The sequence below is a fragment of the Apteryx mantelli genome, chromosome 26 (assembly GCF_036417845.1).
Source record: "Apteryx mantelli isolate bAptMan1 chromosome 26, bAptMan1.hap1, whole genome shotgun sequence".
Taxonomy (NCBI): domain Eukaryota; kingdom Metazoa; phylum Chordata; class Aves; order Apterygiformes; family Apterygidae; genus Apteryx; species Apteryx mantelli.
In genome coordinates, this window is record NC_090003.1 from 2,691,155 (window position 1) to 2,718,752 (window position 27,598).

Consider the following 27,598-nt stretch of genomic DNA (forward strand, 5'->3'; position numbering starts at 1 on the left):
GTATGAAGAAAGGTAAGTTTTAATGTTGTTGCTGAACTGGACAGCTTATTTTAAATGAGAACAGAACAGACTTTGTTATTCTGTTTGCAGCGGTTGTTATGCCGATGACTTCACTACCCCACAGCTGCAGCGAATTCTGGGGGTGCTGCCAAGAGCTGCTTTGCCTTTTCCACAAGTGGCTCAGCTTGGCCCATAAATCATCCTCAGGCATAAGAAAGCCCTTTGGCAAGCAGAATCCCTTTCCTTCAACACTGTGAAGGAATCAAATTGCTACAGCCCCAGTGTGGCTTGCAAAAAAATTGGTAACTACTGGTTTAACTGGTGCATTAGGGATACCAGCTTGAAGCCCTGCCAGCACGAACAAGTCTATCAGCAGGGGGGAGAAGGTTCTGGACCTCGTTCTGCATCATGACTACAAATAACGAAAGAGGAACATACCACCTTTGTTTCTGTCTTTGTTTCTCTTCTTTCCTTCTTTCTTTTTGCAATTTGGATACTTTCCATATTCTCATCCAACCCGGTTCTAAGTAAGGCGGCAGAACCACGCTGCAATAATTAGTAATAGCTCATATTTGCATCAATTTTTCCACGCTTACCTCTCATAGTGCTTTTTGAGGGCAGACAAGTATTCATTCCTGTGTTTTACAGATGCACAGACACATCTGAAGGGCAAAATTTTGAGAGCCCAAAATACTTCAAAACAGGTTGAGTTGCCAATGAAAAAAAGGATCTTGCTTGCCAGTATCTTGTGTTCTGAAAGCCCGTCCCCTTTAAGGCATCTTAAGTCAAGAATTCAAAGACTGTTTCTCCAAATGATTACTCACTTTTGAAAATTGTGACCTAAATGACTTTACCTGAAGACTCAATGAGCAACTGAAAGCAGACTCCTAAATGACTTGCAGGCAAAACCAACAGCTATATAACTAGAGCAATACTATCTCTTTCACACACCTTAATTTGGAGGGAAACTATGATATCAAGAACATGAACAGTCTTCTATTTTCATTTGAGCAGGGCAGCAGTACAGAACTGTGGCTCAAGTTGATGAATATCTAGTTAATGCCAGTCCACCTGGCAGCACACACCACTCTTATGGCTTCTACAGCCCAATGTGCATAGTAACATAATCAAACCAAGTCTGGAGGTTTTAGTAAAACATTCCCTGGCACTCTGGAGCTTGGGGCAGCTTTCCATATGTAGCAGATAAAGTAGAATGACATGGGTGTGTATATATGTAACTGCAAGTGCAAAATTAGCCCATGCCAGTGCCAAATGCCAGCTTCAATGGATTTGCAAAGGATTCTTTTGGCACAGCTTCAGGCTTTCTTAGGGTTGACACTAGAAATGGCTACAGCATGGTCCCTCCCAGGTACCCAACTAAGAAAAGGCATTTCTAAATGCTTTTTGTAGAAAATGCAGGACAATGCATTGGAAAAGATTCATTTTTGCTTTCAGATATGCTGTCTGTGCAGAATTAGTGACAGCATTAGAAAGGTATTTGGCAAGTGACTACTGATCCCAGCCCTATCCACTGGGGATGGTGAGCAGTGTGGGGAGGAAAACTTGGGGGGGGGGGGTGGAGGAGGAAGGGGGGTTTGGAATGAAAGAGGCAACAGGTGGCAAGACTCAGCATGGAAACCCATTCCTCCCCCTGACCATCCGCACTCTGCTCATCTGCAGGAGAACATGCTGTTCAGACAGGCATAGAGACAGCCATTCTGGGCCCTCTACCCCCTCCACCATCACCACACACAGAGCTATAGTGGGATCTGTACTACAGGTCAAGTGTAAAAACAAGCAGCTTTGGGAAAAAAGGAGCAAAGTGTCAGGCTTTAAGAAGGTCTGAGGGGGCACATTTAAACAGAATTAACTCATTTGCATTTTTAAAGAAACTATGCCTCTTCTCAAGCCTTCTCCACTGTTCCCCTTTTTTCCCCTTAAATCAAGGCTGACATCCAAGGCACAGGGCTCTCAGCACAAAAAATTTCAGCAGACATGGGAAATGATGCTTAAATCTTTTGTTGCCAGGAGCCAATGTTGATCTGAAAACATGAGTTGCAGCAAGAAAAACCCAGTAAACAAGGCACGTGTATAAGGGGAAAATAGTTTTCCTTTCCCCACAAAGAAAGAGGTGGAAATGGGGTGAAGGAAAAGGGGAGAGGAAAGCAGGTGCTAAATGGAGCATGTAGATTGTTCTAACTTTAAGTCATCTCCCATCACGTGGCTATTCAGCATTCCTAACAAACCAGTGCTCTCTAAAGTGGTAAAGTACTTCAGCTAGACTCAAAAGACTGTTGCCAACATAATCTTTGAACTGCTGTGATGACCTCAGCCAGTTCTCTTTCCATCCACTGTCCCATTTTGTTTACATAGATCATTTGCTGGTTGAAGCAGGAATTGCCTCTCATGCCTCTACATGCTTATACAACACCATGTATGAAATGACTTCTAAGTTCTATTTTAACAATATAAAAATGTAGTTCTCCCACCTGGCCTATGAAATACTGAGGCAATACATGTTGCTATTCATCAAAAAAACGGGGATTCACCTCCAAGACTCATGTAACTGAAGGTGTCTGAATACAACCTGCAGTCATTTGATTAAATTATTGCTCTTGTGTATTTCTATCTGCCAGGATATCCCACTGAAAACACTTTTGTCCCTCTCCACAGAAATCCTGCAACTGTGTCACAAATTCATCAAAACCTCCACCTATAAATATCAAAAGCATGTCATTGACAGTCATGTATTGTACTGCACTGCTCTTGTTCTGTACAGCAGTCTGACAGAGAATTAAATTTGCTCACATCTACAGGAAAATACCTAGATGCAAGAACGTGACTAGATACTGACCACAAAATCTCCTTTTCATATGACTCACTGATTACATCCCGCTCTAGGACAGATTCCAGGCAACATTATACCCCAACTCCGCCACTTCCACCCCAGCCACAGCAGGCAGCAAACCTTAGTATTGGCTCAAATGTGGATGATCTTATTTCATTTTGTCTCCTGGGCAAATAATGGAACATACAAAGTTATAAAAGAAATATTGAAAATCCAGTGCAACCATCTTCATAAATGTCTTCCAAAAAAATTCAACCCAAACCCTAGAAGACTGTAATAAGTATTTCTTATTTCCTCCTCAGTTTTTCTTCCATTGCAGGCAACTTCATGATCTGTCAAGTAGGCTCTGAGCTGGGCAAAGTGATTTGTTAATGCACATTTTCTCAAATCCATGGACACAAGAAACTTCATGATACAAAGTGGGCCCAGAAATATTATGTGAAAAGTCTACTTATACTTTTGGACTGTTGTTGTCTAAATCAATTGATTTTTGAGGAAAAACATATATAGAAAGACTTACAGAATTACTAAAAAAAAAAAAAAAAAAAATTAAAAAAGGCGTTCCAAAGGGAAATTTGGGCATATAAAAATCAATGTCAGCCCTTTTAAGTCAAACTGAACTTAAGCAGCCTGATTTGGCCTCCAGCCAGCCAAGACCACATTTGATATGTCAGATCAAATTTTCTAGTTCAGTTAAGAATTATAGTAACAAAGCATGAGACCAGTAGGAAGAATTTTTGACCCTCTACTTCTCAAAAATACAGTCCTCTCCTAGTGCTCAATAACATGCATAGAACCAGCAGATCAAAGACTAAGTACCTGCCCAGAACGGTACCTGAAAGTTACTTTTCATTGCAACTTAAAATGGAAACTAGGCCCAGAAGAAATTCTTAAATTTTAAGATTTGGGAATGTTCATGGATATTATTCTTGGGCCTTGAAGATCTACCAAAATGCATTTGCTGACATAACCCATTTTTCTTTTCTACCCTATTTCCAATGCTATGTAACTGGGCTGAGTGGATGACTTTAGTTCTCTGTGCTCCTTTATTCCTCATTCTTTGTTCTGTTGCACCAAACAATGGCTGCTGTATATCTAAGACACTGTGTTGTGAGCAGCTATCCACTAGCGGATAAGCGAAGACCACTACAAACAGGACAGTACTCTGTCTTGGAAGGATATAACCATAGAGGAGGCCAATTCCTGCAAGAATACTATTTGCAGTCTAAGCCTACCTTCAACAAAAAGGCACGTATTGTCAAATGTGTGTGCATCCATCATGTGTATAAAACCAACCAGCATTATGAACAGGGCTAAATCTCAGTGAAACCCAGTGTCAACAAACCACCAAGGATCCTGTTAAAATGCCTCAAATGTCATCATGCTCTTTGTCACTCCAGGGTTTGCTACGGTACTCAGCTAAGTCATATTGAGGCATGTAGTAGTAAAATGTGGGCTCCATTTGCCTTGTAAGAGTGGAAAACATTAGGCAAAAGGAGTGGAAAATACTTAGGGGCCTCCTTGTCTGTGGAACTTAGCTTAGAAATGTACCTCCAGGAAAAGAGCTTATGCTCTAATTTCTGATCTATCCTTTGGGGATAAAATCTCACCATAGCTGAGACCAAGTTTAGCATCAAACTCCCAAATTTAATTCAAAACACAGATCTCGGTTAAGACAGGGGGAAATGGCATATGTTGATCTGATACAATACCAGCAGAAATCACTGCATCCTATGTGGCACCTTTAAAAAGGAGAGTTTGTCTGTCCTCATGGTTGATTTAATGTCCTCAAAATCTAGACTAAGACACAGAAATCTGTATTTCAGTCTCTTTAAATGAATTTTGGAAATACTATAAAGCAGAAGAACTGAGTTTTATATTCCCAATTCTAGTGTAAATCCAGAATGTCTCCACTGAGAACTCTGCAGCTAAAAAAGCATGCCTAGTCAGAATAAACAAAATAAAAAATTGCCCCTACATCTACAGGTAGCATACTATCGTTTTGCTCAAGCTATTCCTTTTGCAGTTAGACCACTCTAACAGCTGAGTTCAGTTATACCATGAAAAAGGGTGGAGCTTCCTGTCTCATCTGATACTCAGGACATGAAAATTAAAGCAGCTTTCTCATTAAGGGCAAAAACCACAAGACCAGACACTGTTCTGATACAAGCATGGAGAAATCTCAAAGATAGACTATTTAGGTTAAGAATGTGTCAGACACCAAAAGATAATAATACATTAAAAATGAAAGAGCAAAAGCTGAAGGTGAACACACTTTACCTCTAGCATGAAGTGCTCATGTTGGCATTTAGTGCAAAAGCTGAAAACTAGTTAAACCATAAACTGCACTGCTCTGTACTTGAGGCTCACTTAGGGTCCACTGGATGAGCAGGTTCCCACTAACTCAGTGAACCTTTGATTAGAAATGATCTGGTTGTTATTTAATATGTTTTTCCTGTTAAAAACTAGCTCTGGACAGAAAAAGCAATTTTTTTAATAACTATCTCAGCTCGCATCTACTCAACTAGCCCAAGGGAATCTGGAAACACCTAAAACAGCGCTGTCTTACAAAGAACAATAAAGACTGAAGTGTAAGAGCCTATTGGGAATGAACACATCTGCACCACAAGGCCATGGAAATCCTGAAAGAAAACTAGTCTAACACCTATCCTCAATATAACTTTCATCTTCAGGTAAATTGGATAGGAAAGATGATTTCTTAGAGCACACAGGAGTGGAACACAGAAAAAGGACTTGTCACTCTTAAGTTTTGCTAAAGATTGATTTACAAGATCCTAAGCAAGTAACTTCTACTACCTTTCCCTATGAAACTGCCATTAATTCTGCTGTACTTCAAAAGATGTGTCAAGAGTAAAAACCCTCTGACACTACAGATATTCCAGTAAAAAGGTTACAAAAGTGCCTATATGATTTTCAGACTTTTTAAATTTGTCAATTCCAGAAGTTTTCCAGGGAGGTGAAGAGCCATCTCTAGCAAATTCACGCCTACTGGCAACAGGCTTATTTTTCTTAGCACTTTATGGACCTATCCGTTAGGTTCTTACTAGATTACAAGAAATGGACTGACAACATCAGTCCCTATCTTACTGGAAAAATACAGCATCATTTTAACATATTCAGGAAAGTCGAGGACCAAACAGGAGTTCCACCAACAATATCTCTCACCCTTCTAAGGTGTTCCTCTAAGTCAGAATTTAGGGAGAATTGATGGCATTTTCAAAAGTGTGTAAGCAGTATCGGAGCAAAAGCATATTAAAAGTCAGGAAGATTCATGCTACTAAGCTGCTCCATTCTCCAGGTTTTGCCAAGCTTACTTCACCAATACTAGCTTGCTTTTAAAGAATAAACTTCTCCCATAGCCAAAAAAAAAAACCCAAAAACCCATACACAGTGAAAAAGGTGGATCTAAACTAACCTTCCAGGCAACTGCACTGCATTTAGTTGTGGTAACTGCAAGAGAAGCATATGAGAATGTTCCTAGTGCTTATTTGATTCAGCAACCTAGCTGTTAACCATTATTGAGCCAAAGCTGTCAATACTTTATTAATGTTTCCTTGCAGGAAAAGCACTACAGAAAATGAAGTGCTGAAATGTTCAGCCACAGAAAAGGAACAAAAAAATTGTAAGGATTATTTCTCTCATCACCTTCACACCTATTAAATAAAATAAACTAAATATGAGAAGCTCTGAAAGCATCTTCCTACAGATTGATGGGCTTTCCTTACTCAGCAATATCTCATGCTACTAGTAATGCCTGAAGAGCCCTAGGAAAGCCTCCAGATAATACTTGCATAGACCATTGCTGAGAAATCAGAATATATGAGTTCTGTTCCTGCTCCATGAACACCGCATTGAGTAATACAAATGGGAACTGAAAACCAGAACTTTTAGGTTCTATTTTAAGTGGCTTTACTTGTTCACTTGTGTGACCATGGGCTGGTTACTTAAAGTCAGTTGCCCTGTGGACATAAAATGGGTAATATTACTTACCCACCTTTATAGGGTATTACTATGAGGCCTGCCTTGTGCTTTTACTTGGAAGAAAAGGATGCAAAGTCTTATAAACAGAATGAAGTCGAGGCACCCTGTACAGTAACTCTTCCTCTAGTGGTACCCATATAATCTTTTTCTTCAGGACCCTAAGACTGGTTCAGGCTCCTGCTGGCACTATGATGGTATTATGTTGCGCAGCCTCGTGAAATAGCAGTTCAGGAAAAATGCACCTTTAACACTGACAAGTGCTCCCAGCTACTTCTCTAGGATACTGAGACCACAATTTCAAAACTTGGGAACTGAAGTTAGAATTCTCCACATGCTGCTTTCATGAACTGTAGGCCTGAGCCTGCAGGCAAGAACAGGTTGCAGCACGTGTGAATTGAGAGTGCTCTGTGCTTACATGGTTGTCATCAGACTCCTTTCAGATTTCTAGTTAAAATCAAACTAAAAAATCCAGAATGAGAGGTATCTGTCACTCCAGTCTTCAAAAAGGGCAAGAAGAAGGACCCAGGGAACTACAGGCCAGTCAGCCTCACCTCGATCCCTGGAAAAGTGATGGAACAGCTCATCCTGGATGCCATCTCTAAGCATGTGAAGGACAAGGAGGTGATCAAGAGTAGTCAGCATGGATTCACAAAGGGGAAATCATGCTTAACCAATCTGATAGCCTTCTATGATGGGTTGACTAGCGGGGTAGATGAGGGGAGAGCAGTGGATGTTGTCTACCTTGACTTCAGCAAGGCTTTTGACACTGTCTCCCATAACATCCTCATAGACAAGCTCAGGAAATGCGGGCTAGATGAGTGGGCAGTAAGGTGGATTGAGAACTGGCTGAAAGGCAGAGCTCAGAGGGTTGTGATCAGCGATGCAAAGTCTAGTTGGAGGCCTGTAGCTAGTGGTGTATGCCAGGGGTCAATGCTGTGTCCACTCCTGTTCAACTTACTCATCAGTGACCCGGATGAAGGGACACAGTGCAGCCTCAGCAAGTTTGCTGACGATCCAAAACTGGGAGGAGTGGCTGATACACCAGAAGGCTGTGCTTCCATTCAGAGGGATCTTGACAGGTTGGAGAGATGGGCAGAGAGGAACCTCCTGAAGTTCAACAAAGGCAAGTGCAGGGTCCTGCACCTAGGGAGGAATAACCCCATGCACCAGTACAGGCTGGGGATTGACCTGCTGGAAAGCAGCTCTGCCGAGAAGGACCTGGGAGTGCTGGTGGACACCAAGTTAAGCATGAGGCAGCAATGTGCCCTTGTGGCCAAGAAGGCCAATGGTATCCTGGGGTGCATCAGGAAGAGTGTTGCCAGCAGGTCGAGGGAGGTGATTCTCCCCCTCTACTCAGCCCTGGTGAGGCCACATCTGGAGTACTGTGTCCAGTTCTGGGCTCCCCAGTACAAGAGAGAGATGGAGCTACTGGAGTGAGTCCAGCAGAGGGCTACTAAGATGATGAAGGGACTAGAGCATCTCTCATATGAGGAAGGAATGAGAGAGCTGGGCCTGTTCAGCCTGGAGAAGAGAAGACTGAGGGGGGATCTTATCAATGTGTTTAAATATCTGAAGGAGGGTGTCAAGAGGATGGGGCCAGACTCTTCTCAGTGGTGCCCAGTGACAGCACGAGAAGCAACAGGCACAAACTGAAACACAGGAAGTTCCATCTGAATCTAAGGAAAAACTTTTTCCTGTGAGGGTGACTGATCACTGGAACAGGTTGCCCAGAGAGACTGTAACATCTCCTGCCTTGGAGATGTTCAGAAGCCTTCTGGACAGGGTCCTAGGCAACGTGCTCTAGGTGACCCTGCTTGAGCAGGGCAGTTGGACCAGATGATCTCCTGAGGTCCCTTCCAACCTCAACCATTCTGTGATTCTGTGATCTTAAATGAGTAAAAAGGACTCTTCATTTGAGTCCTTTAAATCTTTACATGCATGTCAACTGATGGCTAGAGTACTTGCTTCCTAAAGCTTCTTTGTGGCATGACCCAGAAATGATTAATAAGGTATTAGAGGTCTTTATAAGGACTCACATGGATTTCGAAAAACAAACAAAAAAATTATTCTGCTACTGATTGATAGCTATAAACAACCTGTCTCAACTGAAAAAAAAAAGAGTTAAAAAATGCTGTTCTACAAAGCTGTAAGAAGATTTACTGCTTGACTACTGTATATATTTAAAAGAGAAAAAACCTACCATATCAAGGTATCAGTCCTAGGAAGTGCTTATTACAATATGTAAGGATTGTTTTATTTTTCTTTTTTAAAACTTTGGTTTTGCTGGGCAAGAGTCCAGACTGTCAGAGCAAAGCTTTCCATCTTCTCATTTTTCACTGCTCTGGTAGAAGCATAGGTATTCATTTTACCCTATGATTCTGGGACACATGATGATGTGAAGTATTTGCTTTCTATTTGTGCCTTCCCAGCACATATGCTAGTTGCCAGCATGTGCCCCAAGTCTGACCTGTGGGGAATGTTCACAAACCACAGCTGAAAGCACTTCAGAGTGCCAGTTTTGCAGTGGCTTAAAAAGGTGCTGTGAAAAGAACCTCCCTTGAACTAACTTACTCTCCCTTCCTATTGATGAGCCTACAAGGACTCCCTTTGTCTCTCCCAGAAGGAGGATCTTCTGGTTGTGCAAAGGCCTTATTTTACTTAATTGAATAGCAACGTAAATGCCACTTCACAACTAGTCTCAGCCAAAGAATGCTATGGAAAAAGGTAGTGTCTTAGTCTCATGCTAGTACAGGAAGTTCATCTTAAGAAGTCAGGAATAAAATTTTTCTCACACCAGTGTAAAAACTTTTAATTTTTACGGAACCACACCCATGATTTACAGCAGAAGTAGTGAGAGGGGACTGAGATCGTATTTCAGACACTCTCCTCAGTTTAAAGCAATTTCTTACACTGTATCCTTTGCTGAATGCCTTGAGTGAAGGATAATTTTAATTTTCTACAATACTCTTTACATAGCCCCTGGACCAAATCAATGTCCATTCTCAAAGCTTCTTGGCTAGCATAGAAGAAAGAAAAAAAGTTTCCTCTTCTGTCTCAGCATTTTTTCCTTTTTATTTTTTACTATAAAAATTAGGCCAGCTGCCATTTGATGATTGCACTTACCTTAACAAGTAGCAAACAGTAAGGCATTTCTAGTAAGTTGTGGTACAGGAAAAACAGAAAAAAACACCACCTCCTCACCTTGAAAACCCCAAATCCAAAAGATCATTTTTGAAATGGAGAGGGAAAAATGCAAATAATCTCACCATTTACTTTTCTATTTCACAAAGATTAGTAAGCCTTCTGGGATACTTTTGGACAACTGTAGGCTTTAATGCAACTTGTAAACTTTTTCCTGAGTTCAATATTAGTAAAGGTTGGGTAGTGTAAAGATCTCGCTAGTGCTACCTGGTAACTTACATTGAGAAAAAATGTTCAGCCTGTTCCACTAGCCAACATTTTAATTCCTGAGCCCAACAATTACTCTTTTATTTTGCTGTTTAGCTTGTAAATCTATCATAGAAGATTATGCTTTGATATAGGCCTGATCCTGCAAATCCTTATTCTGTAGAAATTATATCTGGTTGTAAGAACTTTAGGAAAAAAAATCCTACCAACTGGATCTCAAGGCCTGAAGCAAATACACTCTTCTTACATGCACATAGAGATACAGTATAAATTTTAAAATAAGCAACAAACAGCTTCAGCTTGCTCTTCCAAGTTTTTTAGCCAGACATAAACATCTCTTATCCTTGAAGTCATTCTCAGACACCCATGGTTTTGACCAAACTGACTAAATCTGAGGAAGATTTCAGACATGTAGCCGCTGACTAGATCCTTTCTCATGACTGCATCAAAACACAGAAAGAGTCAAGCAAGGCTACACAGCTGGAATAGAGAAATCAAAAGACCTGACACACAACCCTCTTCCCACAACCATCCAAAACCAGAAAGTAGTACAACTGGACAGAACTGTAGATATCCCTTTATATAGGAATCTCTCTCTTATGTATCTAACATGCAGGTGTGTGTAATTAAAATAGTAAATATTGCATTCTAAGTGATCTGGAAAAAATTACCTACTTGAGTGAATTATTTCTACTTGCTCTAGATCCCAGCTACCATCTACACTAAAACCAACCAACCAAAACCTCCCATAACCACAAAAAAACAGTTCTTGAAGTACTGTGCAGTGTCATGGCTTCACTGCGGCTCACAGGACTTGTCCCAAACCCACTAGCCTATATAAACCAGTTGTCCCCAAAACATATATCCAGGATGAGGATGTCACTTTGTGTGCTACCTGGAAACAATTTGCTCTATTAGAAGTGGTAGTAACTCTTTCACCAAAATCATTTTTGTCATCACAAATTAAGCCAAGTATTCTTGGGCTGTTACTCATGAGCCAAAGGATATCTACCTAAGCAATACTGGCCTTTCTCTTCATTTACTACAGTTTGATGTGAAAGTAAATAAGTCAGTCAGTCCTGGGCCTTACAGTCACACAAAATATGAGTCAATGCAATGATAGGTGCCTGACTGGTAGATAGGTGGAAAAATACTGTTGGATGGTGGTGGAAGGAAAAGAAGAAAAAATGACAAATTGGTTTCAAATGAAAGCATTTCCTCCTCTATACCACAGAACTGTCTTCAGAAGACAATCTTTCCCTGCATGATAGCTTTAACAATCACACAGCTCCTTTAACCTGAAAAGTGTCCAAAACCTATAAAAACATTACATTATTAACATAAGCCATTCTTCTGGTCTCAAAACCTTATGAATCTTCAGTAGGTGCTCAACAACATCAGTATTTCGTATGCAAAGAGATTCTGCATCTCTTACTCCTCTAGTTGGAATCCCCCTGGTATGGGCAATCACAAGATGACCATCGTATGATACCCATTGCACAGATGGGAAAACTGAAGTAAGCAATACAGTGACATAAACAAAGTAAAAGCCACATATGAACATGCTAACTTAATGCCAGTAGTTAAAACCCTTGAAAATAAAGTAGTTCTTCTGTTGTTTGGGTTTTTTTTCTTTTTTTTTTTGGAATAGACATCTGAAAAGATAGAGCTGATTAGTTTTTAAGCAATTTACTTGGGTTTTGGCTCTCGGTGCAAATTGGAAACCTCTTCTGCATTTGCTAGGATTCTGCTTTGCTCTTCCAGTGGAACTAAAAGTTATGGCTTGAAAAGAATTCCCTGCCCTGTGGTTTGAAACAAAACAACACAAAAAAAATCAACTCATTTCCCACTGCTGGAGTACAGCCAGTGACTGAGACTAGTGTAAAACAGGTCAGAGGGACTAAGCAGGAAAAATGGCCCCTTTTCCTCTGGTCATTTTTATTGGCAACAGTTGTCTGGGAACTTTCTGATGCTATGTCAATATGTAGGGAAGAAGAGTGTGACTGACTGAGGAAAAGAGAAATTAAGCATGTGTATATGCCTATGCACACACACATGCATATTCAAGGAAAACAGAAAGCAGGTTTGAAAGTCCAGAGGAACTAAGGGCTCTGCTCCTGTCGCTATTGAAGTTGAGGGAAGTTATGGCATCAGATTTAGTGGAACATTCATAAAGGAAAGGCAAAATTTCCTCTAAGAACAGATTTTCTTTGCCCAATCTTTGATGAATTCTTTGCAGAGTCGTGGTTCTGGAACCTAAAAAGCACTTTGAGGATGAAATTTTCCCCTCTCATTTTCTTTTAAATTAAACCAGGATCTCTTGCCATAACTGCGCTTAAGTTCCAGCTTCAAACTCTCTCCAAGGCATCAGTTCCTGTATTGTGGAGACACGTCCACTCTGCCAGCCAAGACTCTCATTTTAATTTCAAATGTTACATAAAAGGGCAAGTATTCCCCTTGTGTTTTCCACTAATATTGGCTCTAGCAAGCAGGTTGTTCTTCTTCAAATACCAGCCAGCGCATAATGAACTTCAACAGCCAGACAGTTTATGAACGCCAAAAAGGGGAGGGAGGGGTCTAAATTGATGGATAACAGATGGGCTTTTGTAGCTGCTTTGTCAAACCCTCCTGTAGTACCTGGGCAGACAGCTACCAAGCTCTAGAATGTACTGATACAGACTCTTCCCCAACTCCTCTGATGCCTGCAGAGTTCCCTAGAGCACAGAATCTGCCTTTGATTTAGCAGGGTGATGCAGCTAAGAGCTACCAGCACCTTACATTTGCATGTCCCACCTTTTTTTTCTTTTTTTTTTTATTCCAAGGACAAGTATGTTTTAACAGAGACCTTCTTGCTCTTCAAAACTTCCCTCATGAGTTTCCCTCACTTTGCATCTTTCCCAAGCAAAGGTCATAGTCACAGGTTTCATGACTACTGGGGTGATATATTATTTTACCACCACAGATACCAAGTCCCATCCTGCTAAAATCTGGTGTCAGATCACAGCACATTTATGACAACATATTTGGCTTATCCCAGACAAGTGCATGTCTGAAGTCAGGATACCTCCAGTGCAGTTAGTAGTTGCAGTGGTGGGCTGTCAGGACAACTGTCTCCCATGTATAGTTTTCTGTGCCAGAAGTCCAGCAGGCATCTTAATGTTAATCTCAATCCCTTCTACTTTTACAGTGGTGCCTATCAGACAAAAATACAATCAAGATCCTTTAAGGATAGTTGACAGAACTATGCTTTCCTACATGATTTTCTATATTTAATTAGCTGTGCATTCTCCAAGACAAAGCTCAAAGGCTTGGGTTTATTTTTCAATCTGAATAATTTTGTGAGAAAACATAAAAGAAAAAAAATACCACGGCAAAACTGATAAGCAGGGTATATTTAACCATCTCTCATGATTCAGTTGGATAATCAAGCCTTCAGTCCTCTCTCCACTCTTCCTCTCAACAACTAATCTGATATGTATGGCAGGCCGGTTTGCTGTCAAGACCTGTGGCAAAAGCCTGGCACATGTGTGTAAGCATTGACAGGGATGGGGGCAGGGGAATGGAACAGAGCCATTTGTCAGCCTAAGCCATGGATAGTAGTCTAAGCACATCATGATGAATTACTTCAAAGTCTGAAGAGCCAGTAGAGCATAGCAAATACAAATCCACTTGTCCACACTGTGATCCATGCTTACTTGAATTTATTTATAGGGCTCTTTCTGACAACCTGCTCTGCATCCCTCCCCCCACTTAATGAAAAAGCATTTTACCAGCATATCTAGTTCAGTTCTGGTGTCATTCTAGTAATCAGCAATACACTGGAATAAAAATTCTGTGAAACAGTGGGGGTCCTTAAGGTTGCAGAAAGGCTGCATTGCCCTAGGGCAGAAGTCAATGCATTGTTTCTTCATGTGCATTTAATTTGCTTGAGAGGGCTGCAGAAAAGCTTGAGACTTGTGGAATAATCAGGCTAACAGTATCATCAAAGGACTGGGAGGCAGGCTCTTTGTTTCTAAGTCCAAGTATAGCAAGGTATAGAGAAACAATGGCAATTAGCTCAAAGGTATTCACAAACTCAGCAACAGAGTAAGACATAGCAACACTGAGTCTGTATTTTCATTTCTAGACAATGGACGATGCAGTTTTTATACCCAAGACTACTTTAAACATATGGGTGAAAGTATACTGTCAATTCATTGATTATGTATTAATGGTTCCAAATCTTATTAAGGTTAAGAGACAGTGCAATGGAAACTCCTACTCCTAATGAAAAGAATGGTGCCAGGCCTCATTCATCTATCCAGTTCTAGTGGAAACTACTACCTTGGGTCTTTCAATCACAAGAAGGCTACACTTTTGACTGAAGGAGATGAGCAATGACCATATAGTTAAAGGTATTTTAGATGCAAATAGGTTTAAGTGAGGTGCTGAGAACATTTAATATCATTAAACACATTTTTTCCTTCATGTATTGTCAGTCAAGACAGAGCCATTTGTGTAAAAGCACAATTTTTGAGGAGTATCTTCTCACCATCCACATATAGAAGATGGGAAAAAAACAAATCCTTTACTTACAAAATGTTTTGAAAGCTACAGAAAAGACAGGCAGATGCTTCCTTAAGTGCCCAAGAACAATTCTAAGAAAGTCACAAGAAGCTCATCTGCTTTGAATAACAGTTATCACTTCTGAAACATCCCCAGAGCTCCAAGGATAAAGCTAGACAACCAATTACAGTCTTAGATTTTCAAAGCTTCTTTTGCTGCCTTTAGAAATAAGCATCGCATGCTCCTTGCACGAAATGCTCAGCTAAGGAGAAAAGGTTATGAAGAGGGAAGTGAAGGGTGAGGAGCGATGAAGAGGGTCCTTTAGTTTGTTCTTTCCAGAAAATCCATGCAGCAGCTGTTCACTACTCTTCTGTGAGAAAGGGTTTGCTTTGGAAGAACCTTTTATGTTCCAGTGGGTGATTTGTCTAAATAGAACAAGTTTTACCTAGGACATTCATCATGCAGAATAGATACACTTAGAAAAGGACTTTTATTCTTCAGTGCAGCCAACAGCATTGAGGAAAGAGAAACATGTGTAACAGTTAAAGAAAACTAACTGAGCAAAACTCTACCTGCCAAGTTGGGATGATCAATGTGTGTGCATCAATGATAAAAAAGCCTTTAGCAAAATGTTTAATTCAATATGCAAAATATTGACAAAAAGCCTACCATTTTCCCTTTTTTCCAACATAAAAATCACCTTTCTACTACAGAAAATGGATCTAAAAGGAAACACCCACAATATGTGTGTGAATATATACAAAACATATTTCAAAAAAACTAATTTTGTATAACATCAACTGAGGCAGCAAGAGATAATTTGAAAGGAGAAAATGGAAGGGGAATGGGATGAACATGAGGGGAAAAACTGGGACAACACATGAAGGCTTTCAGTTCTTGTATAATGTGATGAATTTTAAGCCTTAAGGGGGAGAACTGGCTAAGCAATATTACAATGCAGCATGACTGAGCAGCCACATGGGTTGTGTCTGCTACAACTCTATTAATAGGATAAAAGATTAGAGAGGTTTGGCTATATACATCCTATATCTATCAACATAATTCCTTGGTGGAATTCCTTCTTTCTCTCCCCTCTCCATTTCTTTTCACTGCCACAGAGACTCCTAGGAATGTCAGAACATGAACAGCACCGCATAAGGACCTAATGGAGCAAACTGTCACACCAGACTGGACTTCACTCAGCTGAGTAGCCCCCTCCTAAGGTATTTGCTGGTCCCAATTCAGCTTCCATATCTGCAAAAGCATTTAAGCTTTTGTTTAAAAAAAATTAATAGGCTTTAAACACAAATTTAATGTTAAGCATTTAAGTTAATTGCAGAATTTAGGGTTAAGTTGGTTCCTGTGTAATGAGTTATGTTTACTGTGCCCAAATAATAAATATGAACACCCACAGGGCCCTACATTTACCGTTTTTTTCTTCTTACTTCTCCCTTTCTTGTTACAATGTGAGTTCTATTCCACATTCCTGCTCTGTATGTGTAATTTGCCCAACCTCTATAAAGATGGTCAAATAAATACCTAGTGATCTCACAAGTATGAAAATAACCTTATTTAAAACAAAAAGTATATCTTCAGGGGGTTTGGCAGTAACTTTCAATTATTTTTAATTGCCTGGAAAATTAAAATAAGAAAATAGCGTGGTATAAGTGTTAGGGAATATTATTAAGCAGTTTTTGTAATACCTTAGCCATAGCTTAATAGACAAAAAGGGTTTTTTTAAGCCTCCCCCTGTGGTCATCTGTTCAATATGAATGGACTATCTGTTCCCATACTTCCTCAAGGGACAACTGAACTGAAATACTCCATGATAGAAACCAGACTGAGTTTGACCTGGTGGGCAATGAGAACTCCACAGAACCCTCAAAATTTGGGTTTAATTACAAACCACCATGGAGTCTGGACTGCAGCCTGAAATCAGAAATACACTGAAAGGGCTTAAGAGAACGTTTAGAGCTATAAACACCAACTCTCTCCCCCCCATTTTTTTCTTTTCTTACAGCACGGGATGGATTTTTTTTTTCTTCCCATCAACTCAGCTGATTTACTTACAAACTACAAAGTAAGAAAGATTTCCAAAGTAACAGGGTAAATCTGCCTGCCCTTCTTCTCAGGGAATTATGCTATCAGAAGTCTCTAACATTTCATCCAATACATCATAGGAATCAACCAGAACTGAAATTCAGCCCTGGTATCATGATGGCTTCAAAGTCTCAGATTATATTTTCTTCTTTTGTCTGAGACTTTGAATCCTCAATACTAGTTGTGGGTTGAAGTTTTCTAATGAAGCCTGTAATGTAGTGATTGAAAAACACAAGACTTTGAGCAGTACTGTATGTTAAGAAACGTCTCAAGCAGCCTAGCTAAAAAGAAGCAATGAAAATCTTACATAAGAATAGGCATGTGTCCTTCAATATTCTGGGCAGGGAAACCGTGCTACATTTTTGTCAAAGCTATAGTATAAATTAACAATAAATGCCTAACCCAAAAGTCCTGGTTCAAGGAAAAGACTGAATCAGGCCCTCACTCCATGAAAACAGACACAGTTACATCAGTGTAAGCAGAAGACAGAAGATAGACCTGTGCGAAGGGAATGTAACTACCCAGTTACACAAATAAATTGTTTCACCGGGTCTGCATTTCAATGCTGTTTTCATACATCTAGTATGCAACAATTTTATTTAAAAAAAAATCAGGGAGAGAAATGGTGTGTATCCACCTGGAACACAGACAGGAAATTACTCTCTGATGAGAGAAGATGAAGTGATGGTGGACTGTGCACAGAAGAGAAGTTAATAACCATGGCCTGAGTTCTGTACAGAAATTCATAAGATAGATGGAGGGTTCAATCCGTGCAGTGGCATGAGAAATGTCAAACATCTGCATTCAGGCACATGCTCCCAAACTCCTGATAGGAAGAGAAGAACTGTAATTTTCAGGAGGACAAATTTGGGCACAAAGACCTGTGCTGCCAGTCTTTGTAGGAGTCCTACAGAGTATTCCTAGACAATTCAACATGTATGTGCACCACATTCACTCGTACTAAGGCACCCACTTAGATGCTTGCACTTGTTGCATGCGCATTTATTGTTGGTACAGAGAGACAAGGACGAAGGCCAGGAAGGTGACTGTATGGAAAAATGGCCTAACGTCTTCCCCAAAGGACCGAAACAATTTTGCTTCTTCCTAAGAGAAATTCCTTTTCTTCTGTAGCTCTGGAAGACAACTTCCTTAAATCACTCTCTACCATGTTGCTATGAAAAGAAAAACCCAAAGAAAACAAGTTTATAAAAGGCTTCTTGATGTGTAACCTTAGTGAATAACTTAAATGGAACAGATAACAGACTAATAATGAAAATGCAGACTATTCCAGTGTCACTCTGTTGTGCCAACATATTTGATATGTAACATCATACAACAATGCATTGGAAATTGGGTAGTCCTATGGTTTGCTTTGTTCTTTGAAGTTCCCCTTAAGGATAGCTTCCAACTTACATTACCAGTTTTCGTTGGTTTAAACAATATACAAAAGAAAAACATACCAAGCTCTGAGAATAACTGACTGAAGGACTTATTTGCAAACCATCAGACACTGTAGTGTCTTATTGCACCCAAACACCAAATGAAAAAAATGCACAACTCCAATACATAAGAAAAAGCAGAAATTAGATTGACCAAACTTTCACTTCTGCAACCCAACTTAAAAAGGACAGCATTTCCATTTGCCTGAATAGATAAACTTATGGTTCAAATACTACTCTTATAATAAGGTGTTAGGGGCGAAAGGATGTTCTGCTAAGGCTTTTTATTGACTTTATTCCATACTTAACAATGAAACTACATGCCACCAGTTCTTCATCTCTCTCATATTAAGGATATCTCTGTTTTTTTCTGAGATCAGACCTAAACAAAATAGGTTAATCTGAAGGGTTAATGGAATATAATTCCATCAGTTGAAGCCCAAGACTGGCATTGGAATAGAGCAATGGAATATTACACCGGTCACTTTCCCAGCTGGGTAATGTCTCTGGCTGGCTGGCTGGCAGTTTCTCTCTCTCTCTGTGCAAGGTACCAACTTAGCAGAAGGAGGCCCAAGAAGGCAACATACCATACAGAAATTGAGCAAAGGTAGACAAGATGGGATTGGTGGAGGAATGACTCCAGACAGGGTAGATTTTTGTCTCCCCTCATCTTCTCAAGGAAGAAAAGCCTGCTGGTATAAATACACCATACTGCCTACTCAGCAAGCAAGCAAGAATGAATCAGAGGGAAGCTGATATTTCAGCTAAAGAAAGACTACTCACGCTGAGAAAAGCCAGAGTTCACCTCCAGGAGAAACCTACCAGCATTTGGGCAAAAAAATTATCACCTTCAGGTGGATATAAGATCAAACTTTCCTGGTACCACAGCCAAATACTTCAAAGAGCTTAATCATATTAGCCCCCCCCCCCCCCCAAAAAAAAAATCAACAGTCATCTAAACTCTCCCACACATGGGGCCTGAGTCTTAATTTTCAAGAACATTTAGGCTGGTTCTTCCAACCACCATAATGAGACCTTAGATTAAGAAGCAAAAGAACTAGGCTGCAAATTCACCATCTCTGCTAAACTCTCTCTGACAAACTTGTAATCCTGTTCTCTACAAGGCCAAGTTTAGTCTTCAACTGCTATAAGAAACAGACTGAGCCATTACTGTACAGAAAGAATGTTGCAAACAGAACAGTATCCTAGCATAACGGAGTTAAAACAGCAAATTTCAAACACGAGGGAAGAAAAAAAAATGTTTAAAATACAGAATAGAATTCCAACCCTTTATTAAAGGATACAGTTGAAGTGATAAACTCCCCCACAAAATACAACTGCTATTGCTGAAGGGGGAGGAAGGAACTGCGGGAAGCCAGGCAAATAATGTCTGGCTCAGCTGTTCAGGGTATCAGCTGTCCTGAAATCCTCATTGGAGGGAACAAGCCAAGAGGTCATGGAAATCACGATTATTTGGAATGAAGAGGGGAAACAATAGGTTGGGGCCCTCTGACTCCTTGCTTTTCTCATCTCTTTTGTTAGCTGTTGCCTTTCCAGAATAGGTTGCTATCTTTATTCTAGGCAGATTTGGGGTTTGGTTTTGTACATGTCCCCATTTCTCTCCTGCAGCTCCATAATGAAAAAAAAAAAAAAGATATCCCCACCTCCATCGCATTGCCCACCTCTGGCATGCATGTCATCAACTACTTTTGGTTGACCTAGAAGACAGCTGGAGACTTTAACTTCTTCAGTGATGGCTAGTATAATTCAGCTCAAAACAGGGACAGCCCCTTAAAATTTAGCTTTCTTCTATCCGTTCTTTGTTGAGTCTCTCTCCTAGGGAAAAGCTAGGTGCTGCTGCAGGTGACATGACAACTAATACACCAGTCAAAATCACTGCTTTCCTTGCAGGAGGGAATACTACTGTAGCACTAGTTAATTCGGAGAAACTTCAGCGGGAGGAGAAAAAGTTAGTGTAGACAAGGTCATTCTGTTTGTATACAATATAATAAAGCTTGATTTACCTTGAGGGCTAACAGGGCTTATTACTGGGTCACAATGTTTGGTCCTGCTATGGCCAAAAATTGGTTTGTTAAGATTTTGGACAGCATAACAAAACATGATTTTTGTTCTGGCTCTCACACTGCAGACTTGCATGACCTTGGGCAAGTCACTTAACTCTGCTGAAACTAATGTTTACTTCACCGGTGAATGCTGTGAAGATGATTAATTTGCAAAAGAGCTTTAAAATGGCAGGCCTTGCATAATGGAAGAGTCTAACTGTTCTTGCTTAGCATGACTAAAGCGACAGTGTAAACAAGGACATAGCTGGAAAACGCAGCGCAGCTCACTCTCAGAAGTTCAGATAAAGATACGGATAGAAAAGACTGACTTTTCTTACAGAATTTTTAAAACCAAGCTTCACATCCTTATTTGTCACTCTAGGAGGAAGCTGTTGTAGTCCTGTTGGCTCAAAAGAAGAGGTGAAAAAAAAAAAAAACCCACCCAAATTTAATAATTTTAATTTAGAATTGGCAGTTAATGATAGAAGCTCCTTGCCTGTAGTAGTAGGGATGTACACAAAGACTGCTGAAAGCTACCCTGTAAGTAACACTGGGGTAAATCTAAGATCAGAAAAAAAAAATATATATAGTAATAATAATAAGCCCTATACTTTTCCACTTCAGGTGTTAAAAAAAGTCTTTTTCCCCCTTTTCATTTTACAGGTCCACAGACAGCTTCAATTTTGACCCACAAATTAAGGATTTTTGTTGGTTGCCATCAAAATTGTTTAATGGAATAATTCTTGTATTTTAATCTTGATAAGGAGACACACATATGGATTTGAATAACATCTTGAAAGGAGATTGAGTGTAATAAGAAGGCAGATGTATTGAAAAAAGACTAAAACTTCATTTGATCCCAAACTCCCAGGCAAAGCATGTTACTTCCCCCCTTTTATCCTACATGTACCTGATTCCTGACACCATATTAAGAGACATAAGGCACAAAACAAAAATCCAGCAAAACCAGGAAGGTTTCATTTTATATTTGGGACAGGTTTAATCTGTTTGCACATGAGATAAAGCCACAATATAGTTAGATGATTTTCATTTTGGCCATTCACCATCAACAGACTTGAAATATTCCATCGTGGAGCAGTGCTATGTGATTTACAGCACCATAATATTTCTGAGAGCAAAAGACTTCATCTTTTTCTAATGGTATTTGGCTTGGATTGTTTTTTTGAACTGCTGTTGTTTTCAGGTTCAACAGGAGACATGTTTCTCTAAGCTGATTTCTTTGTGGCTGAGGCTTTAATCAGGTCAAAGTGATGATTAAAACAGGGACTATAAACACAATCCTTAAAGGGACAGCTGCAACATTAAGCCCTCCCACTCCCCTTAAAATCAGAAGTGATTTAGTATCTGTCTCTCGCAAATGTACACATTAAAAATACTCTGAAAACTTGCTACCTTCTGGGTCTTCTTTCTTCTGGATAGAGGTGCAATATTATGGGAAAATACCAAGAAACTAAAATATGCAAATGAATTAAGGGCTGCACTCAATGTAAACGCATTAGCACCATCAAGGCATCCCTGAAGGTGGGTTTTCTGACACTCACTTTACTCCAACACATCCACTGTAAATTTCCTGCACAGCTACCTCAGAGCCTCTCAGTGCTATTGATATTCTTTCCTGCAGTTCTCCACTTGCATGTAGGTCTGCGGTTCTTTTCATTCATCCAAGGATAGCATGATAGCACGTTTACAGTGGTGAGAAACAGAACAAAAAATGTATACGGACCAGCATTTCCACGTCTCTACACAGAGTGAATACAAACCATTAAGGCCAAAAATTCTTTTTTAGTAACAACTAATTTCAGAAATTGAATCTTATTTTAAAGCAACTTAAACCATGACCTGTATCAAGATCCAACAAGCTGTGCTATCACATGCACCAGCCCTGTGGCCACCCTCACACAGGGCAACAAAAGCAGGCCAAATGATTCACTCCAGTGAGTGCCAGAGCTAAGGACGGAGGCTGCTAGTTTTTGGCTCCTAATCCTATGCTCCAACCACTAGAAATCGCTGGCAGTTTTGATGGGTATTATTCTCAAAAGTTTAGAGCAAAAACAGTCCCTCCTGAACTTCATGGAAGCTCTGCATCAGCACCAAGCGATATTTTCAAAAGCATTAATGGACTTCCATTGAAGGCAACATCTATTTGGTAAGCCTACTTGGTGATTTAGTCCTCTCCTCACTTCCATCACTGTGACACCTCCTTCTCGACATCTTCCAAGCTATCTTGGCACTCTACTCCCGCTCCCCTTCTATGTGTTTAACCATTTGAAAGCTGATTTGGGTCACGACTAATAGGATTAGGTACTAAAATCATGGGATGTTAGCAGTATTCCTTGTTGAGCTAATAGGATCCATGTGGAATGCAACTGAGGGTAGCTTTAGGATGTGTGGAAAAGCATTCATGACAACATGTTCTTTTTCCCCCTGTTTAATTATAATTAATACTGAAGATGGACAGAAATTCCACAAAAACAAACCCCTCAACTTTACTCTTTTTTTACAGTGAATTTCTTCACTTTGTACATCAGTCAAACATCAGCAAACATCCTAACAAGGGGGTGACAAAGTGGTATTGTAACACTGCTAGGAGTGAGTAGGGACACTGAATAATGCCAGAAGTCTAATTTTAAGATCCCCTGAATTAAACCAGGCACAGTTATTTTTTTAAAACTGAGATCGCAGACCTGGGTTTTGTGCAAAAAACACTGGTTCTAGTTATTTTCATCTTGTTCTAACTAATGTGAATGGCACAAACCCTTCTGCTTGATATTTCCAGTAACTGTTTCTTGTTTTCACAGGGAAAATATTAAAACAGGAGGAAGAGAAACACCCTCCTGCTGACATTTGGAGAAAGATGTGTTTATCTGCTTTAGTGGAAGAAGAGTAGCCTAATAGTTACAGAGACCTGAAGGTCAGGATTACTGTACTTTATTCCTAGCTCTGCGACTAATGTTTTTTGAATGGCTTTAGGCAAATCATGCAACTCATGAGTCTCACTAAACAACATTTGTGCAAACAGTATCAGAATTTCTGAAGGCATTTGAGATCTTTAACAAAAGGCTAAGCAGAAATGAGACTAACACTTTCATAGAAAAAAAATCAAAATCTAATTTTTCTAATTCTTTAGTAGGGTTAAGCAACATTAATTTCAGCTGGGAAACAATTCAAGATGGAGCTCATGAGTTTTGTCTTCTATATATTGACCATTCCGTTTTCAACCATTTTCCTGCAAGTCCCAAATACAGCTCCAGAAGTCTCAGTTTATCATTTTGAACAAGAGCTTCCACAATTTAATTAAAGAGAAGATTTAAGTTGGCCTACAGTAATATTCTTCAAGACAGGACATCTCATAGAAGTTGCACCTTTTCTGCTCCTTTCCCTGAAGCATCTCACCATATGTCTGACCGAACAAATCTCTAGCCCAATCCGATATGACAGATCCTTTCACTACATTCTCAAAAAGTGAATACATGTGATAAGTTCTAACTTGAGTATCTGTATGTGGGATATGGCTCTTTAAAATCAGGTTCACCAAAGATGTCATCTGCTTTTAGATGTCTACCATGGAGTTACCTGTGTTTGAGATAGTTGTCTAGACTCCCTTACAGTCAACAGAAAGAGGCACTTCTAGACTGCAATTCCTCCTAAACTAGATGCTTTAAACTTAGTTAGATAATCTGTCAGTTAGCACAGACTTAGAAGCCTACACTGTGGATTCATTAAGGTACATGGACAAGACTCCCAAAGTTATTTATGCATTCACAAATAGAAGTAAGTGCATAAATATCCTTGAAAAATCTGGCTGCAAACATCTACAAGACTGGTCCTTGTTTAAAGGGACAATGTTTAAGGTTCTTTTCTGCCCACTTCTCTCAGCTGACCAAGCTTTTTTTAGTATCTTAGACAAAATTTTTATGCCTCATGAATAAGTCAAATATCTTTTTTGTAGCATTTCCCCTCCATATGAAACACTGAAGCTAAAGAATGATTATAATGAGTGGCCCTCTTTTAATGATTATATTTTCCAATAGGACAAAAACAATCTTCTGGCTCAGAACAATGAAGAAAACTGTGTACACTTCTCCCAATATACAGAAAATCTTCGAAGTAGTAACTACATATGGAATGACAACTCCTTCTCGTTGGCAAAGATATTTTTATCTATAAATGCCTGAAACTGCACCCAAAAGGCAGACCACAAATAAAATAAGTTATCCTTTTGTAAAAGTGCTTCAGTCATACAAAAGTTCTGCAGTTTTGAAGGTTTTTACCTCTCCAACTACATGCCTGAATCATTTTACCAGCTATAACTGTGGTTTTATCCATTCTGATGAGTTTATTTATGGCTTTATTAAGAGATTACAATTCTGCAGGCATTATCAGCAGTCTGACTAATGTCATTTTTGTACATACAATCCTAGTAGGGCTGTCTAGCACAAGGACACTGCACAACTGTACTACACATACTCACTCCCTTGTTTTCTGTTTCCCTAGGAAGAGTTCTACAAATTTGTCTCTAGGACAGAAAGAGGACACCAATACATTCTATAAAGTCAAAGTGCTTCTAATGTAGTGCTGAGGTTGCAGTTTTTTCCCTGTCCTCTACTTAAACTTTTTCATATGTCAGATAACATTAAAGTAACAATCAATTTTTCTGTCTGGTTCTTTGTCACACAATGCAAGTGCCTACCTTCTTCTCCCTCCCTCTGAAGCTTACAGAAGCTAGGGAAAACTTGGCTTATGGCCCAAGATTCATCTATAAGCCAGCTACCTGGCTGGTGGAATAACCTGGCGACAGTTTGTCTTCTTTCTTCTTTTTATTGGCTTGTATTCAAGCTTCACGCCTCCTCGGTATGATTACTACAAAGATTAAAATTTGCAGAGGTGCAAAATAAAAATAGCAGACACACAACCTGAGCAAGGACATAGCTGTCTGACAGGTCAAAACTTAACCTGAATGACTGAGCCAAAATAAGCCCCTCTTGCAAGTCCAGCATCATACTTGTTTTTTAAATAAAAACATTTCAAATTGTTAGATAGGCACTGCACAGCCCTGCCAAATCAAGCATTCTAGCCCAAGTACAATGCCAGTATTACTGAATTCTAATGTTCATTAGAAGCTAGGAGGAAAATCCCGTGTTCACTTCTCCAAGCATGCAGAGATAAGCATTTGTTTAAGGCACAGGACTGATGCAATTTTCATTACACTTTCCACTTTACCACAGATATGCCAGGTTCTTAGGCACAAATATTTGATCAGTGTTTAGGAATCCATCCCTCCGAGCCTGTGTTTTGACTTGAATCTTAAGTGGCCTGTAAGTTTCAGTTCCACTCTAACTTGATACGAGATTCCAACAGGAAAGTTCCACCCACAGTGCTATCATCACTCAGTCATAGCAAAGGCATGCTGAATTTGAACTCTAAAACTGAGCTCTCCAACCACCCTGCTTGCTCAGAATGGACACCATTACTGTCAGAAATTTAGGAAGAATGTAGTATTATTGCAACTGAGAAAAGTGTTGTGCCTGGAAGACTAGGTCTCCAGAAGCTGTGTTCGGAGTGTTTGAGTATTCTAAACACAGGATACACAATAATAAAAAGGACAATACAAAAGATTGCCTGGAATTACAGTCAAATTCCTACTGGGTCTGCATGAAACATGGGAGGCACAGTCTAGGTGACCAACATCGTGCAGTGACTGCTTCTCCATGAGGATCATGCACAGAACAAACAGGCATGCAAGTTCCTGCTTGTGCATAAAACACTGAAGCAGGACACAGGTGCAATTGTTGCACACAAAACACAGGATAATCTTTAGAAAATCTTATCCTTAAATGTGGTATGCTTTTTGTTAAATATGGAAAAAACTATCAAGAAAAGGAGAACAAGTAATGAAGACTGGAATCCAGTAAAAACCAAAACTCTCTAATGCAAATTATAATGCCCAGTGTACCTCAGTTTTCACTGAAAATTGCTAACATACTATTTTGCACAGTTTGTGTATATCAACATGAATTCATGGAAACACAACCATCTTCCCAAATATATTCTGAAAATCTACAATTTAAAACATTAGCTATTCAATTTCTAGATTGACTAAGAATTTTTGTCAAGAAAATAAAAATGAAATGTAATAAATTGAAATTTTCACTGTTACCACAGCATTGACAAAAATACATCTACCACTTGCTTACGGAAAGTAAGTCATCTCATTTTCAGCCCAGACTTTTCACTCAGAATAACAAGCATATTTACCATGGCCACACATTCTCTATCCATTGCTTACCTATGGATAGGTGTCCCAAATAGATCTGTTCTGCCTGAATTATTACACCAGTGCTGACAGCCTTGTACCTTAATACAGTTAACAGTCAATTCTGAAAAAGATTGCTGGGCTCAACAGGGTTATTTTCCATTACCAAAATGGATTTTGGATCATAGAAAAGGTACCAGACTCCCTGCTCCATAAACTAAAGGCCACTCTATCTACAAAACACATGCTCCAGAAGTGCAAATACCATGCAAAGCAGCCTCAACTACTCTTCTCGGAGAGCAAAAGAAGCAATCAATTTCCAAGGCCCATTTGGTCTTAGTCTCTCTCTTAAGTTTGCTCAGCAAGCACTGAATGTATACCCAGAAGAGAGGGAAATCCAGTCTCTCCAAGCTTTGCTGATAGTCCAAAGCTGATTATTTTACTTTCTGCCAGAGGCTCACAGAATCTTACTAGATGAGTGCAGCAGTGCAGGTGTCTGTGAAAATAAAGAGAAACTACCAAGTCTCCTAGGAGGAGGGACTGAGAGGTGGAGGGGAGTTATTGTGGTTTAGAAAAGGGAAGGGGTTGGTAGGGAGAAATGCTATAAAAAGCACCATGACTACAGAATAGGGTGATGGAAAGGTCAGCCCCTTTCAATAATGCTCTTTTTTCTTGTCCAAATGAAACACTTGGCCATGTCCGTCGCCAAAGTTCAGTTGGAGGTAAATGACTAGACGAGGGGCCATAAAACAGTCTGGAGATGTGATGCTGTTCTGTGATGGGTGGGGCCTGGCCTTCCAGCCCTTTTCTCAATTCTTCTACATAGGCAATTTCCACAGCAAAAGACTCCAAAATTGCACCAAACAAAAGGTGCTCTTGTGGATGTCACAAGCACAGAGTTGGACTATAGCCTATTTAC

General features: G+C 39.8%; 1 protein-coding gene across 3 annotated transcripts in view; it reads right to left on the bottom strand.

The window, feature by feature from the left end:
* SKI (SKI proto-oncogene) overlaps nt 1–27,598 on the bottom strand; it is a 119,452-nt gene that overhangs the window by 12,851 nt on the left and 79,003 nt on the right. The gene's annotated exons all lie outside the window — the stretch shown is intronic.